The sequence below is a fragment of the Haliotis asinina genome, chromosome 1 (genome assembly GCF_037392515.1).
Source record: "Haliotis asinina isolate JCU_RB_2024 chromosome 1, JCU_Hal_asi_v2, whole genome shotgun sequence".
In the NCBI taxonomy this organism is placed as follows: domain Eukaryota; kingdom Metazoa; phylum Mollusca; class Gastropoda; order Lepetellida; family Haliotidae; genus Haliotis; species Haliotis asinina.
Genome location: NC_090280.1, coordinates 95,033,995 through 95,047,907, shown reverse-complemented (window position 1 = coordinate 95,047,907; position 13,913 = coordinate 95,033,995). Strand labels below are relative to the sequence as shown.

General features: G+C 42.5%; 20 non-coding genes across 20 annotated transcripts; all 20 read left to right on the top strand.

Annotated features, from left to right (window-relative positions):
- Nucleotides 1-441: 441 nt before the first annotated feature.
- Trnai-aau (transfer RNA isoleucine (anticodon AAU)) lies at nt 442-515 on the top strand. Its single transcript has one exon. It is a non-coding gene; the product is annotated as a tRNA-Ile (tRNA).
- Nucleotides 516-1,108: 593 nt separating this feature from the next.
- On the top strand, nt 1,109-1,182 carry Trnai-aau (transfer RNA isoleucine (anticodon AAU)). Its single transcript has one exon. It is a non-coding gene; the product is annotated as a tRNA-Ile (tRNA).
- A 593-nt stretch (nt 1,183-1,775) lies between these two features.
- Nucleotides 1,776-1,849, top strand: Trnai-aau (transfer RNA isoleucine (anticodon AAU)). Its single transcript has one exon. It is a non-coding gene; the product is annotated as a tRNA-Ile (tRNA).
- Nucleotides 1,850-2,442: 593 nt separating this feature from the next.
- On the top strand, nt 2,443-2,516 carry Trnai-aau (transfer RNA isoleucine (anticodon AAU)). The gene has a single exon. It is a non-coding gene; the product is annotated as a tRNA-Ile (tRNA).
- A 593-nt stretch (nt 2,517-3,109) lies between these two features.
- Nucleotides 3,110-3,183, top strand: Trnai-aau (transfer RNA isoleucine (anticodon AAU)). Its single transcript has one exon. It is a non-coding gene; the product is annotated as a tRNA-Ile (tRNA).
- A 590-nt stretch (nt 3,184-3,773) lies between these two features.
- Trnai-aau (transfer RNA isoleucine (anticodon AAU)) lies at nt 3,774-3,847 on the top strand. Its single transcript has one exon. It is a non-coding gene; the product is annotated as a tRNA-Ile (tRNA).
- A 591-nt stretch (nt 3,848-4,438) lies between these two features.
- On the top strand, nt 4,439-4,511 carry Trnai-aau (transfer RNA isoleucine (anticodon AAU)). The gene has a single exon. It is a non-coding gene; the product is annotated as a tRNA-Ile (tRNA).
- A 593-nt stretch (nt 4,512-5,104) lies between these two features.
- Trnai-aau (transfer RNA isoleucine (anticodon AAU)) lies at nt 5,105-5,178 on the top strand. Its single transcript has one exon. It is a non-coding gene; the product is annotated as a tRNA-Ile (tRNA).
- A 593-nt stretch (nt 5,179-5,771) lies between these two features.
- Nucleotides 5,772-5,845, top strand: Trnai-aau (transfer RNA isoleucine (anticodon AAU)). Its single transcript has one exon. It is a non-coding gene; the product is annotated as a tRNA-Ile (tRNA).
- A 591-nt stretch (nt 5,846-6,436) lies between these two features.
- Nucleotides 6,437-6,510, top strand: Trnai-aau (transfer RNA isoleucine (anticodon AAU)). The gene has a single exon. It is a non-coding gene; the product is annotated as a tRNA-Ile (tRNA).
- A 593-nt stretch (nt 6,511-7,103) lies between these two features.
- Trnai-aau (transfer RNA isoleucine (anticodon AAU)) lies at nt 7,104-7,177 on the top strand. The gene has a single exon. It is a non-coding gene; the product is annotated as a tRNA-Ile (tRNA).
- Nucleotides 7,178-7,770: 593 nt separating this feature from the next.
- Trnai-aau (transfer RNA isoleucine (anticodon AAU)) lies at nt 7,771-7,844 on the top strand. Its single transcript has one exon. It is a non-coding gene; the product is annotated as a tRNA-Ile (tRNA).
- A 591-nt stretch (nt 7,845-8,435) lies between these two features.
- Nucleotides 8,436-8,509, top strand: Trnai-aau (transfer RNA isoleucine (anticodon AAU)). Its single transcript has one exon. It is a non-coding gene; the product is annotated as a tRNA-Ile (tRNA).
- A 594-nt stretch (nt 8,510-9,103) lies between these two features.
- On the top strand, nt 9,104-9,177 carry Trnai-aau (transfer RNA isoleucine (anticodon AAU)). Its single transcript has one exon. It is a non-coding gene; the product is annotated as a tRNA-Ile (tRNA).
- A 1,156-nt stretch (nt 9,178-10,333) lies between these two features.
- Trnai-aau (transfer RNA isoleucine (anticodon AAU)) lies at nt 10,334-10,407 on the top strand. The gene has a single exon. It is a non-coding gene; the product is annotated as a tRNA-Ile (tRNA).
- Nucleotides 10,408-11,002: 595 nt separating this feature from the next.
- On the top strand, nt 11,003-11,076 carry Trnai-aau (transfer RNA isoleucine (anticodon AAU)). Its single transcript has one exon. It is a non-coding gene; the product is annotated as a tRNA-Ile (tRNA).
- Nucleotides 11,077-11,667: 591 nt separating this feature from the next.
- On the top strand, nt 11,668-11,741 carry Trnai-aau (transfer RNA isoleucine (anticodon AAU)). Its single transcript has one exon. It is a non-coding gene; the product is annotated as a tRNA-Ile (tRNA).
- A 591-nt stretch (nt 11,742-12,332) lies between these two features.
- Nucleotides 12,333-12,406, top strand: Trnai-aau (transfer RNA isoleucine (anticodon AAU)). Its single transcript has one exon. It is a non-coding gene; the product is annotated as a tRNA-Ile (tRNA).
- A 596-nt stretch (nt 12,407-13,002) lies between these two features.
- Nucleotides 13,003-13,076, top strand: Trnai-aau (transfer RNA isoleucine (anticodon AAU)). Its single transcript has one exon. It is a non-coding gene; the product is annotated as a tRNA-Ile (tRNA).
- A 591-nt stretch (nt 13,077-13,667) lies between these two features.
- On the top strand, nt 13,668-13,741 carry Trnai-aau (transfer RNA isoleucine (anticodon AAU)). Its single transcript has one exon. It is a non-coding gene; the product is annotated as a tRNA-Ile (tRNA).
- The last annotated feature ends 172 nt before the right edge of the window (nt 13,742-13,913 follow it).

The window sequence follows — 13,913 nt, the reverse complement described above, 5'->3', positions numbered from 1 at the left end:
CTTGAGCACCCAGTATAATAGACTAGCACAGAGAAGGAGTGTGTTCCTTCGCATAGTCGTGTGTATATATATACATATGTATAGGTTTTCTGTTTCATCCTTTTCCCTTTCTATTCTCATTGGTGAATAGTTCAATGTTCTTGTGGACGACTACGTAAAAGTGCCAAGTTCCGTATATTTCTATCCAAGCCGTCAGAGGGCAAGGGTGTTTGTGAAGTTTTGCATGATACTTATCTTCCGAAAACGAGGTGACCATATTTTGCGGACACATGTGTGATGTGTGTGTGCGTGTGTGGTGTAAGCAATCCATTTGCACAGAAAGACAAGTGCCCAGTACACGTGCATACATGTGTCGACCATGTTGCTTAACAGACAAGCTCAGCTTGTCAGGGCCTTGTGGAAGGCGAATGTCTTGCTTATTATTCCCATCGTTGTTAAGATGGCCGATTAGCTCAGTTGGTTAGAGCGCCGTGCTAATAACGCTAATGTCATGGTTTCGAGTCCCATTTTGGCCACGAAAGTTTTTGATGTTTTGCAATGCATTATTTCTCACAAATGGCCGTTTGTGTCTCTTTCCAGTATTTCCTGTTCTGAATGAGTTGGTGTTGAGACGCATATGAAGGCTTTTCCGGGATATAGCATATCTGATTTGCATTTCATTTTGAAACTTGAACACCCAGTATAATAGACTAGCACAGAGAAGGAGTGTGTTCCTTCGCATAGTCGTGTGTATATATATACATATGTATAGGTTTTCTGGTTCATCCTTTTCCCTTTCTATTCTCATTGGTGAATAGTTCAATGTTCTTGTGGACGACTACGTAAAAGTGCCAAGTTCCGTATATTTCTATCCAAGCCGTCAGAGGGCAAGGGTGTTTGTGAAGTTTTGCATGATACTTATCTTCCGAAAACGAGGTGACCATATTTTGCGGACACATGTGTGATGTGTGTGTGCGTGTGTGGTGTAAGCAATCCATTTGCACAGAAAGACAAGTGCCCAGTACACGTGCATACATGTGTCGACCATGTTGCTTAACAGACAAGCTCAGCTTGTCAGGGCCTTGTGGAAGGCGAATGTCTTGCTTATTATTCCCATCGTTGTTAAGATGGCCGATTAGCTCAGTTGGTTAGAGCGCCGTGCTAATAACGCTAATGTCATGGTTTCGAGTCCCATTTTGGCCACGAAAGTTTTTGATGTTTTGCAATGCATTATTTCTCACAAATGGCCGTTTGTGTCTCTTTCCAGTATTTCCTGTTCTGAATGAGTTGGTGTTGAGACGCATATGAAGGCTTTTCCGGGATATAGCATATCTGATTTGCATTTCATTTTGAAACTTGAACACCCAGTATAATAGACTAGCACAGAGAAGGAGTGTGTTCCTTCGCATAGTCGTGTGTATATATATACATATGTATAGGTTTTCTGGTTCATCCTTTTCCCTTTCTATTCTCATTGGTGAATAGTTCAATGTTCTTGTGGACGACTACGTAAAAGTGCCAAGTTCCTTTTATTTCTATCCAAGCCGTCAGAGGGCAAGGGTGTTTGTGAAGTTTTGCATGATACTTATCTTCCGAAAACGAGGTGACCATATTTTGCGGACACATGTGTGATGTGTGTGTGCGTGTGTGGTGTAAGCAATCCATTTGCACAGAAAGACAAGTGCCCAGTACACGTGCATACATGTGTCGACCATGTTGCTTAACCGACAAGCTCAGCTTGTCAGGGCCTTGTGGAAGGCGAATGTCTTGCATATTATTCCCATGGTTGTTAAGATGGCCGATTAGCTCAGTTGGTTAGAGCGCCGTGCTAATAACGCGGATGTCATGGGTTCGAGCCCCATATTGGCCACGAAAGTTTTTGATGTTTTGCAATGCATTATTTCTCACAAATGGCCGTTTGTGTCTCTTTCCAGTATTTCCTGTTCTGAATGAGTTGGTGTTGAGACGCATATGAAGGCTTTTCCGGGATATAGCATATCTGATTTGCATTTCATTTTGAAACTTGAGCACCCAGTATAATAGACTAGCACAGAGAAGGAGTGTGTTCCTTCGCATAGTCGTGTGTATATATATACATATGTATAGGTTTTCTGTTTCATCCTTTTCCCTTTCTATTCTCATTGGTGAATAGTTCAATGTTCTTGTGGACGACTACGTAAAAGTGCCAAGTTCCTTATATTTCTATCCAAGCCGTCAGAGGGCAAGGGTGTTTGTGAAGTTTTGCATGATACTTATCTTCCGAAAACGAGGTGACCATATTTTGCGGACACATGTGTGATGTGTGTGTGCGTGTGTGGTGTAAGCAATCCATTTGCACAGAAAGACAAGTGCCCAGTACACGTGCATACATGTGTCGACCATGTTGCTTAACAGACAAGCTCAGCTTGTCAGGGCCTTGTGGAAGGCGAATGTCTTGCTTATTATTCCCATGGTTGTTAAGATGGCCGATTAGCTCAGTTGGTTAGAGCGCCGTGCTAATAACGCTAATGTCATGGTTTCGAGTCCCATTTTGGCCACGAAAGTTTTTGATGTTTTGCAATGCATTATTTCTCACAAATGGCCGTTTGTGTCTCTTTCCAGTATTTCCTGTTCTGAATGAGTTGGTGTTGAGACGCATATGAAGGCTTTTCCGGGATATAGCATATCTGATTTGCATTTCATTTTGAAACTTGAGCACCCAGTATAATAGACTAGCACAGAGAAGGAGTGTGTTCCTTCGCATAGTCGTGTGTATATATATACATATGTATAGGTTTTCTGGTTCATCCTTTTCCCTTTCTATTCTCATTGGTGAATAGTTCAATGTTCTTGTGGAAGACTACGTAAAAGTGCCAAGTTCCGTATATTTCTATCCAAGCCGTCAGATGGCAAGGGTGTTTGTGAAGTTTTGCATGATACTTATCTTCCGAAAACGAGGTGACCATATTTTGCGGACACATGTGTGATGTGTGTGTGCGTGTGTGGTGTAAGCAATCCATTTGCACAGAAAGACAAGTGCCCAGTACACGTGCATACATGTGTCGACCATGTTGCTTAACCGACAAGCTCAGCTTGTCAGGGCCTTGTGGAAGGCGAATGTCTTGCTTATTATTCCCATGGTTGTTAAGATGGCCGATTAGCTCAGTTGGTTAGAGCGCCGTGCTAATAACGCGGATGTCATGGGTTCGAGTCCCGTTTTGGCCACGAAAGTTTTGATGTTTTGCAATGCATTATTTCTCACAAATGGCCGTTTGTGTCTCTTTCCAGTATTTCCTGTTCTGAATGAGTTGGTGTTGAGACACATATGAAGACTTTTCCGGGATATAGCATATCTGATTTGCATTTCATTTTGAAACTTGAGCACCCAGTATAATAGACTAGCACAGAGAAGGAGTGTCTTCCTTCGCATAGCCGTGTGTATATATATACATATGTATAGGTTTTCTGGTTCATCCTTTTCCCTTTCCATTCTCATTGGTGAATAGTTCAATGTTCTTGTGGAAGACTACGTCAAAGTGCCAAGTTCCTTATATTTCTATCCAAGCCGTCAGAGGGCAAGGGTGTTTGTGAAGATTTGCATGATACTTATCTTCCGAAAAAGAGGTGACCATATTTTGCGGACACATGTGTGATGTGTGTGCGTGTGTGGCGTCAGCAATCCATTTGCACACAAAGACAAGTGGCCAGTACACGTGCATACATGTGTCGACCATGTTGCTTAACCGACAAGCTCAGCTTGTCAGGGCCTTGTGGAAGGCGAATGTCTTGCTTGTTATTCCCATGGTTGTTAAGATGGCCGATTAGCTCAGTTGGTTAGAGCGCCGTGCTAATAACGCGGATGTCATGGGTTCGAGCCATATATTGGCCACGAAAGTTTTTGATGTTTTGCAATGCAAAATTTCTCACAAATGGCCGTTTGTGTCTCTTTCCAGTATTTCCTGTTCTGAATGAGTTGGTGTTGAGACGCATATGAAGACTTTTCCGGGATATAGCATATCTGATTTGCATTTCATTTTGAAACTTGAGCACCCAGTATAATAGACTAGCACAGAGAAGGAGTGTCTTCCTTCGCATAGCCGTGTGTATATATATACATATGTATAGGTTTTCTGGTTCATCCTTTTCCCTTTCTATTCTCATTGGTGAATAGTTCAATGTTCTTGTGGAAGACTACGTCAAAGTGCCAAGTTCCTTATATTTCTATCCAAGCCGTCAGAGGGCAAGGGTGTTTGTGAAGATTTGCATGATGCTTAGCTTCCGAAAAAGAAGTGACCATATTTTGCTGACACATGTGTGATGTGTGTGCGTGTGTGGTGTAAGGAATCCATTTGCACATAAAGGCAAGTGGCCAGTACACGTGCATACATGTGTCGACCATGTTGCTTAACCGACAAGCTCAGCTTGTCAGGGCCTTGTGGAAGGCGAATGTCTTGCTTATTATTCCCATGGTTGTTAAGATGGCCGATTAGCTCAGTTGGTTAGAGCGCCGTGCTAATAACGCGGATGTCATGGGTTCGAGCCCATATTGGCCACGAAAGTTTTTGATGTTTTGCAATGCATTATTTCTCACAAATGGCCGTTTGTGTCTCTTTCCAGTATTTCCTGTTCTGAATGAGTTGGTGTTGAGACGCATATGAAGGCTTTTCCGGGATATAGCATATCTGATTTGCATTTCATTTTGAAACTTGAGCACCCAGTATAATAGACTAGTACAGAGAAGGAGTGTGTTCCTTCGCATAGTCGTGTGTATATATATACATATGTATAGGTTTTCTGGTTCATCCTTTTCCCTTTCTATTCTCATTGGTGAATAGTTCAATGTTCTTGTGGAAGACTACGTCAAAGTGCCAAGTTCCTTATATTTCTATCCAAGCCGTCAGAGGGCAAGGGTGTTTGTGAAGTTTTGCATGATACTTATCTTCCGAAAACGAGGTGACCATATTTTGCGGACACATGTGTGATGTGTGTGTGCGTGTGTGGTGTAAGCAATCCATTTGCACAGAAAGACAAGTGCCCAGTACACGTGCATACATGTGTCGACCATGTTTCTTAACAGACAAGCTCAGCTTGTCAGGGCCTTGTGGAAGGCGAATGTCTTGCTTATTATTCCCATGGTTGTTAAGATGGCCGATTAGCTCAGTTGGTTAGAGCGCCGTGCTAATAACGCTAATGTCATGGTTTCGAGTCCCATTTTGGCCACGAAAGGTTTTGATGTTTTGCAATGCATTATTTCTCACAAATGGCCGTTTGTGTCTCTTTCCAGTATTTCCTGTTCTGAATGAGTTGGTGTTGAGACGCATATGAAGGCTTTTCCGGGATATAGCATATCTGATTTGCATTTCATTTTGAAACTTGAGCACCCAGTATAATAGACTAGCACAGAGAAGGAGTGTGTTCCTTCGCATAGTCGTGTGTATATATATACATATGTATAGGTTTTCTGGTTCATCCTTTTCCCTTTCTATTCTCATTGGTGAATAGTTCAATGTTCTTGTGGAAGACTACGTCAAAGTGCCAAGTTCCTTATATTTCTATCCAAGCCGTCAGAGGGCAAGGGTGTTTGTGAAGTTTTGCATGATACTTATCTTCCGAAAACGAGGTGACCATATTTTGCGGACACATGTGTGATGTGTGTGTGCGTGTGTGGTGTAAGCAATCCATTTGCACAGAAAGACAAGTGCCCAGTACACGTGCATACATGTGTCGACCATGTTTCTTAACAGACAAGCTCAGCTTGTCAGGGCCTTGTGGAAGGCGAATGTCTTGCTTGTTATTCCCATGGTTGTTAAGATGGCCGATTAGCTCAGTTGGTTAGAGCGCCGTGCTAATAACGCGGATGTCATGGGTTCGAGCCATATATTGGCCACGAAAGTTTTTGATGTTTTGCAATGCATTATTTCTCACAAATGGCCGTTTGTGTCTCTTTCCAGTATTTCCTGTTCTGAATGAGTTGGTGTTGAGACGCATATGAAGACTTTTCCGGGATATAGCATATCTGATTTGCATTTCATTTTGAAACTTGAGCACCCAGTATAATAGACTAGCACAGAGAAGGAGTGTCTTCCTTCGCATAGCCGTGTGTATATATATACATATGTATAGGTTTTCTGGTTCATCCTTTTCCCTTTCTATTCTCATTGGTGAATAGTTCAATGTTCTAGTGGAAGACTACGTCAAAGTGCCAAGTTCCTTATATTTCTATCCAAGCCGTCAGAGGGCAAGGGTGTTTGTGAAGATTTGCATGATGCTTAGCTTCCGAAAAAGAAGTGACCATATTTTGCTGACACATGTGTGATGTGTGTGCGTGTGTGGTGTAAGGAATCCATTTGCACATAAAGGCAAGTGGCCAGTACACGTGCATACATGTGTCGACCATGTTGCTTAACCGACAAGCTCAGCTTGTCAGGGCCTTGTGGAAGGCGAATGTCTTGCTTTTTATTCCCATGGTTGTTAAGATGGCCGATTAGCTCAGTTGGTTAGAGCGCCGTGCTAATAACGCGGATGTCATGGGTTCGAGCCCCATATTGGCCACGAAAGTTTTTGATGTTTTGCAATGCATTATTTCTCACAAATGGCCGTTTGTGTCTCTTTCCAGTATTTCCTGTTCTGAATGAGTTGGTGTTGAGACGCATATGAAGGCTTTTCCGGGATATAGCATATCTGATTTGCATTTCATTTTGAAACTTGAGCACCCAGTATAATAGACTAGCACAGAGAAGGAGTGTGTTCCTTCGCATAGTCGTGTGTATATATATACATATGTATAGGTTTTTTCTGGTTCATCCTTTTCCCTTTCTATTCTCATTGGTGAATAGTTCAATGTTCTAGTGGAAGACTACGTCAAAGTGCCAAGTTCCTTATATTTCTATCCAAGCCGTCAGAGGGCAAGGGTGTTTGTGAAGATTTGCATGATACTTAGCTTCCGAAAAAGAAGTGACCATATTTTGCGGACACATGTGTGATGTGTGTGCGTGTGTGGTGTAAGCAATCCATTTGCACAGAAAGACAAGTGGCCAGTACACGTGCATACATGTGTCGACCATGTTGCTTAACCGACAAGCTCAGCTTGTCAGGGCCTTGTGGAAGGCGAATGTCTTGCTTATTATTCCCATGGTTGTTAAGATGGCCGATTAGCTCAGTTGGTTAGAGCGCCGTGCTAATAACGCGGATGTCATGGGTTCGAGCCCCATATTGGCCACGAAAGTTTTTGATGTTTTGCAATGCATTATTTCTCACAAATGGCCGTTTGTGTCTCTTTCCAGTATTTCCTGTTCTGAATGAGTTGGTGTTGAGATGCATATGAAGACTTTTCCGGGATATAGCATATCTGATTTGCATTTCATTTTGAAACTTGAGCACCCAGTATAATAGACTAGCACAGAGAAGGAGTGTGTTCCTTCGCATAGTCGTGTGTATATATATACATATGTATAGGTTTTCTGGTTCATCCTTTTCCCTTTCTATTCTCATTGGTGAATAGTTCAATGTTCTAGTGGAAGACAACGTAAAAGTGCCAAGTTCCTTATATTTCTATCCAAGCCGTCAGAGGGCAAGGGTGTTTGTGAAGTTTTGCATGATACTTAGCTTCCGAAAAAGACGTGACCATATTTTGCGGACACATGTGTGATGTGTGTGTGCGTGTGTGGTGTAAGCAATCCATTTGCACACAAAGACAAGTGCCCAGTACACGTGCATACATGTGTCGACCATGTTGCTTAACCGACAAGCTCAGCTTGTCAGGGCCTTGTGGAAGGCGAATGTCTTGCTTGTTATTCCCATGGTTGTTAAGATGGCCGATTAGCTCAGTTGGTTAGAGCGCCGTGCTAATAACGCGGATGTCATGGGTTCGAGCCCCATATTGGCCACGAAAGTTTTTGATGTTTTGCAATGCAATATTTCTCACAAATGGCCGTTTGTGTCTCTTTCCAGTATTTCCTGTTCTGAATGAGTTGGTGTTGAGACGCATATGAAGACTTTTCCGGGATATAGCATATCTGATTTGCATTTCATTTTGAAACTTGAGCACCCAGTATAATAGACTAGCACAGAGAAGGAGTGTCTTCCTTCGCATAGCCGTGTGTATATATATACATATGTATAGGTTTTCTGGTTCATCCTTTTCCCTTTCCATTCTCATTGGTGAATAGTTCAATGTTCTTGTGGAAGACTACGTCAAAGTGCCAAGTTCCTTATATTTCTATCCAAGCCGTCAGAGGGCAAGGGTGTTTGTGAAGATTTGCATGATACTTATCTTCCGAAAAAGAAGTGACCATATTTTGCGGACACATGTGTGATGTGTGTGCGTGTGTGGCGTCAGCAATCCATTTGCACACAAAGACAAGTGGCCAGTACACGTGCATACATGTGTCGACCATGTTGCTTAACCGACAAGCTCAGCTTGTCAGGGCCTTGTGGAAGGCGAATGTCTTGCTTATTATTCCCATGGTTGTTAAGATGGCCGATTAGCTCAGTTGGTTAGAGCGCCGTGCTAATAACGCGGATGTCATGGGTTCGAGCCCCATATTGGCCACGAAAGTTTTTGATGTTTTGCAATGCATTATTTCTCACAAATGGCCGTTTGTGTCTCTTTCCAGTATTTCCTGTTCTGAATGAGTTGGTGTTGAGACGCATATGAAGACTTTTCCGGGATATAGCATATCTGATTTGCATTTCATTTTGAAACTTGAGCACCCAGTATAATAGACTAGCACAGAGAAGGAGTGTCTTCCTTCGCATAGCCGTGTGTATATATATACATATGTATAGGTTTTTTTCTGGTTCATCCTTTTCCCTTTCCATTCTCATTGGTGAATAGTTCAATGTTCTTGTGGAAGACTACGTCAAAGTGCCAAGTTCCTTATATTTCTATCCAAGCCGTCAGAGGGCAAGGGTGTTTGTGAAGATTTGCATGATACTTATCTTCCGAAAAAGAGGTGACCATATTTTGCGGACACATGTGTGATGTGTGTGCGTGAGTGGCGTCAGCAATCCATTTGCACACAAAGACAAGTGGCCAGTACACGTGCATACATGTGTCGACCATGTTGCTTAACCGACAAGCTCAGCTTGTCAGGGCCTTGTGGAAGGCGAATGTCTTGCTCATTATTCCCATGGTTGTTAAGATGGCCGATTAGCTCAGTTGGTTAGAGCGCCGTGCTAATAACGCGGATGTCATGGGTTCGAGCCATATATTGGCCACGAAAGTTTTTGATGTTTTGCAATGCAAAATTTCTCACAAATGGCCGTTTGTGTCTCTTTCCAGTATTTCCTGTTCTGAATGAGTTGGTGTTGAGACGCATATGAAGACTTTTCCGGGATATAGCATATCTGATTTGCATTTCATTTTGAAACTTGAGCACCCAGTATAATAGACTAGCACAGAGAAGGAGTGTCTTCCTTCGCATAGCCGTGTGTATATATATACATATGTATAGGTTTTCTGGTTCATCCTTTTCCCTTTCTATTCTCATTGGTGAATAGTTCAATGTTCTTGTGGAAGACTACGTCAAAGTGCCAAGTTCCTTATATTTCTATCCAAGCCGTCAGAGGGCAAGGGTGTTTGTGAAGTTTTGCATGATACTTATCTTCCGAAAACGAGGTGACCATATTTTGCGGACACATGTGTGATGTGTGTGTGCGTGTGTGGTGTAAGCAATCCATTTGCACAGAAAGACAAGTGCCCAGTACACGTGCATACATGTGTCGACCATGTTGCTTAACCGACAAGCTCAGCTTGTCAGGGCCTTGTGGAAGGCGAATGTCTTGTCAAGTTTTTGATGTTTTGCAATGCATTATTTCTCACAAATGGCCGTTTGTGTCTCTTTCCAGTATTTCCTGTTCTGAATGAGTTGGTGTTGAGACGCATATGAAGACTTTTCCGGGATATAGCATATCTGATTTGCATTTCATTTGAAACTTGAGCACCCAGTATAATAGACTAGCACAGAGAAGGAGTGTGTTCCTTCGCATAGCCGTGTGTATATATATACATATGTATAGGTTTTCTGGTTCATCCTTTTCCCTTTCTATTCTCATTGGTGAATAGTTCAATGTTCTTGTGGAAGACTACGTCAAAGTGCCAAGTTCCTTATATTTCTATCCAAGCCGTCAGAGGGCAAGGGTGTTTGTGAAGATTTGCATGATACTTAGCTTCCGAAAAAGAAGTGACCATATTTTGCTGACACATGTGTGATGTGTGTGCGTGTGTGGTGTAAGCAATCCATTTGCACATAAAGGCAAGTGGCCAGTACACGTGCATACATGTGTCGACCATGTTGCTTAACCGACAAGCTCAGCTTGTCAGGGCCTTGTGGAAGGCGAATGTCTTGCTTATTATTCCCATGGTTGTTAAGATGGCCGATTAGCTCAGTTGGTTAGAGCGCCGTGCTAATAACGCGGATGTCATGGGTTCGAGCCCCATATTGGCCACGAAAGTTTTTGATGTTTTGCAATGCATTATTTCTCACAAATGGCCGTTTGTGTCTCTTTCCAGTATTTCCTGTTCTGAATGAGTTGGTGTTGAGACGCATATGAAGGCTTTTCCGGGATATAGCATAGCTGATTTGCATTTCATTTTGAAACTTGAGCACCCAGTATAATAGACTAGCACAGAGAAGGAGTGTGTTCCTTCGCATAGTCGTGTGTATATATATACATATGTATAGGTTTTTTCTGGTTCATCCTTTTCCCTTTCTATTCTCATTGGTGAATAGTTCAATGTTCTAGTGGAAGACAACGTATAAGTGCCAAGTTCCATATATTTCTATCCAAGCCGTCAGAGGGCAAGGGTGTTTGTGAAGTTTTGCATGATACTTATCTTCCGAAAAAGAGGTGACCATATTTTGCGGACACATGTGTGATGTATGTGTGCGTGTGTGGTGTAATCAATCCATTTGCACACAAAGACAAGTGCCCAGTACACGTGCATACATGTGTCGACCATGTTGCTTAACCGACAAGCTCAGCTTGTCAGGGCCTTGTGGAAGGCGAATGTCTTGCTTGTTATTCCCATGGTTGTTAGGATGGCCGATTAGCTCAGTTGGTTAGAGCGCCGTGCTAATAACGCGGATGTCGTGGGTTCGAGCCCCATATTGGCCACGAAAGTTTTTGATGTTTTGCAATGCAAAATTTCTCACAAATGGCCGTTTGTGTCTCTTTCCAGTATTTCCTGTTCTGAATGAGTTGGTGTTGAGACGCATATGAAGACTTTTCCGGGATATAGCATATCTGATTTGCATTTCATTTTGAAACTTGAGCACCCAGTATAATAGACTAGCACAGAGAAGGAGTGTGTTCCTTCGCATAGTCGTGTGTATATATATACATATGTATAGGTTTTCTGGTTCATCCTTTTCCCTTTCTATTCTCATTGGTGAATAGTTCAATGTTCTTGTGGAAGACTACGTCAAAGTGCCAAGTTCCTTATATTTCTATCCAAGCCGTCAGAGGGCAAGGGTGTTTGTGAAGATTTGCATGATACTTAGCTTCCGAAAAAGAAGTGACCATATTTTGCGGACACATGTGTGATGTGTGTGCGTGTGTGGTGTAAGCAATCCATTTGCACATAAAGGCAAGTGGCCAGTACACGTGCATACATGTGTCGACCATGTTGCTTAACCGACAAGCTCAGCTTGTCAGGGCCTTGTGGAAGGCGAATGTCTTGCTTATTATTCCCATGGTTGTTAAGATGGCCGATTAGCTCAGTTGGTTAGAGCGCCGTGCTAATAACGCGGATGTCATGGGTTCGAGCCCCATATTGGCCACGAAAGTTTTTGATGTTTTGCAATGCAAAATTTCTCACAAATGGCCGTTTGTGTCTCTTTCCAGTATTTCCTGTTCTGAATGAGTTGGTGCTGAGACGCATATGAAGGCTTTTCCGGGATATAGCATATCTGATTTGCATTTCATTTTGAAACTTGAGCACCCAGTATAATAGACTAGCACAGAGAAGGAGTGTCTTCCTTCGCATAGCCGTGTGTATATATATACATATGTATAGGTTTTCTGGTTCATCCTTTTCCCTTTCTATTCTCATTGGTGAATAGTTCAATGTTCTTGTGGAAGACTACGTCAAAGTGCCAAGTTCCTTATATTTCTATCCAAGCCGTCAGAGGGCAAGGGTGTTTGTGAAGATTTGCATGATACTTAGCTTCCGAAAAAGAAGTGACCATATTTTGCGGACACATGTGTGATGTGTGTGCGTGTGTGGTGTAAGCAATCCATTTGCACAGAAAGACAAGTGCCCAGTACACGTGCATACATGTGTCGACCATGTTGCTTAACCGACAAGCTCAGCTTGTCAGGGCCTTGTGGAAGGCGAATGTCTTGCTTATTATTCCCATGGTTGTTAAGATGGCCGATTAGCTCAGTTGGTTAGAGCGCCGTGCTAATAACGCGGATGTCATGGGTTCGAGCCCCATATTGGCCACGAAAGTTTTTGATGTTTTGCAATGCATTATTTCTCAGAAATGGCCGTTTGTGTCTCTTTCCAGTATTTCCTGTTCTGAATGAGTTGGTGTTGAGACGCATATGAAGACTTTTCCGGGATATAGCATATCTGATTTGCATTTCATTTTGAAACTTGAGCACCCAGTATAATAGACTAGCACAGAGAAGGAGTGTGTTCCTTCGCATAGTCGTGTGTATATATATACATATGTATAGGTTTTTTTCTGGTTCATCCTTTTCCCTTTCTATTCTCATTGGTGAATAGTTCAATGTTCTAGTGGAAGACAACGTAAAAGTGCCAAGTTCCTTATATTTCTATCCAAGCCGTCAGAGGGCAAGGGTGTTTGTGAAGTTTTGCATGATACTTAGCTTGCGAAAAAGACGTGACCATATTTTGCGGACACATGTGTGATGTGTGTGTGCGTGTGTGGTGTAAGCAATCCATTTGCACAGAAAGACAAGTGCCCAGTACACGTGCATACATGTGTCGACCATGTTGCTTAACCGACAAGCTCAGCTTGTCAGGGCCTTGTGGAAGGCGAATGTCTTGCTTGTTATTCCCATGGTTGTTAGGATGGCCGATTAGCTCAGTTGGTTAGAGCGCCGTGCTAATAACGCGGATGTCATGGGTTCGAGCCCCATATTGGCCACGAAAGTTTTTGATGTTTTGCAATGCAATATTTCTCACAAATGGCCGTTTGTGTCTCTTTCCAGTATTTCCTGTTCTGAATGAGTTGGTGTTGAGACGCATATGAAGACTTTTCCGGGATATAGCATATCTGATTTGCATTTCATTTTGAAACTTGAGCACCCAGTATAATAGACTAGCACAGAGAAGGAGTGTCTTCCTTCGCATAGCCGTGTGTATATATATACATATGTATAGGTTTTCTGGTTCATCCTTTTCCCTTTCTATTCTCATTGGTGAATAGTTCAATGTTCTTGTGGAAGACTACGTCAAAGTGCCAAGTTCCTTATATTTCTATCCAAGCCGTCAGAGGGCAAGGGTGTTTGTGAAGATTTGCATGATACTTAGCTTCCGAAAAAGAAGTGACCATATTTTGCGGACACATGTGTGATGTGTGTGCGTGTGTGGTGTAAGCAATCCATTTGCACACAAAGACAAGTGCCCAGTACACGTGCATACATGTGTCGACCATGTTGCTTAACCGACAAGCTCAGCTTGTCAGGGCCTTGTGGAAGGCGAATGTCTTGCTTATTATTCCCATGGTTGTTAAGATGGCCGATTAGCTCAGTTGGTTAGAGCGCCGTGCTAATAACGCGGATGTCATGGGTTCGAGCCCCATATTGGCCACGAAAGTTTTTGATGTTTTGCAATGCATTATTTCTCAGAAATGGCCGTTTGTGTCTCTTTCCAGTATTTCCTGTTCTGAATGAGTTGGTGTTGAGACGCATATGAAGACTTTTCCGGGATATAGCATATCTGATTTGCATTTCATTTTGAAACTTGAGCACCCAGTATAATA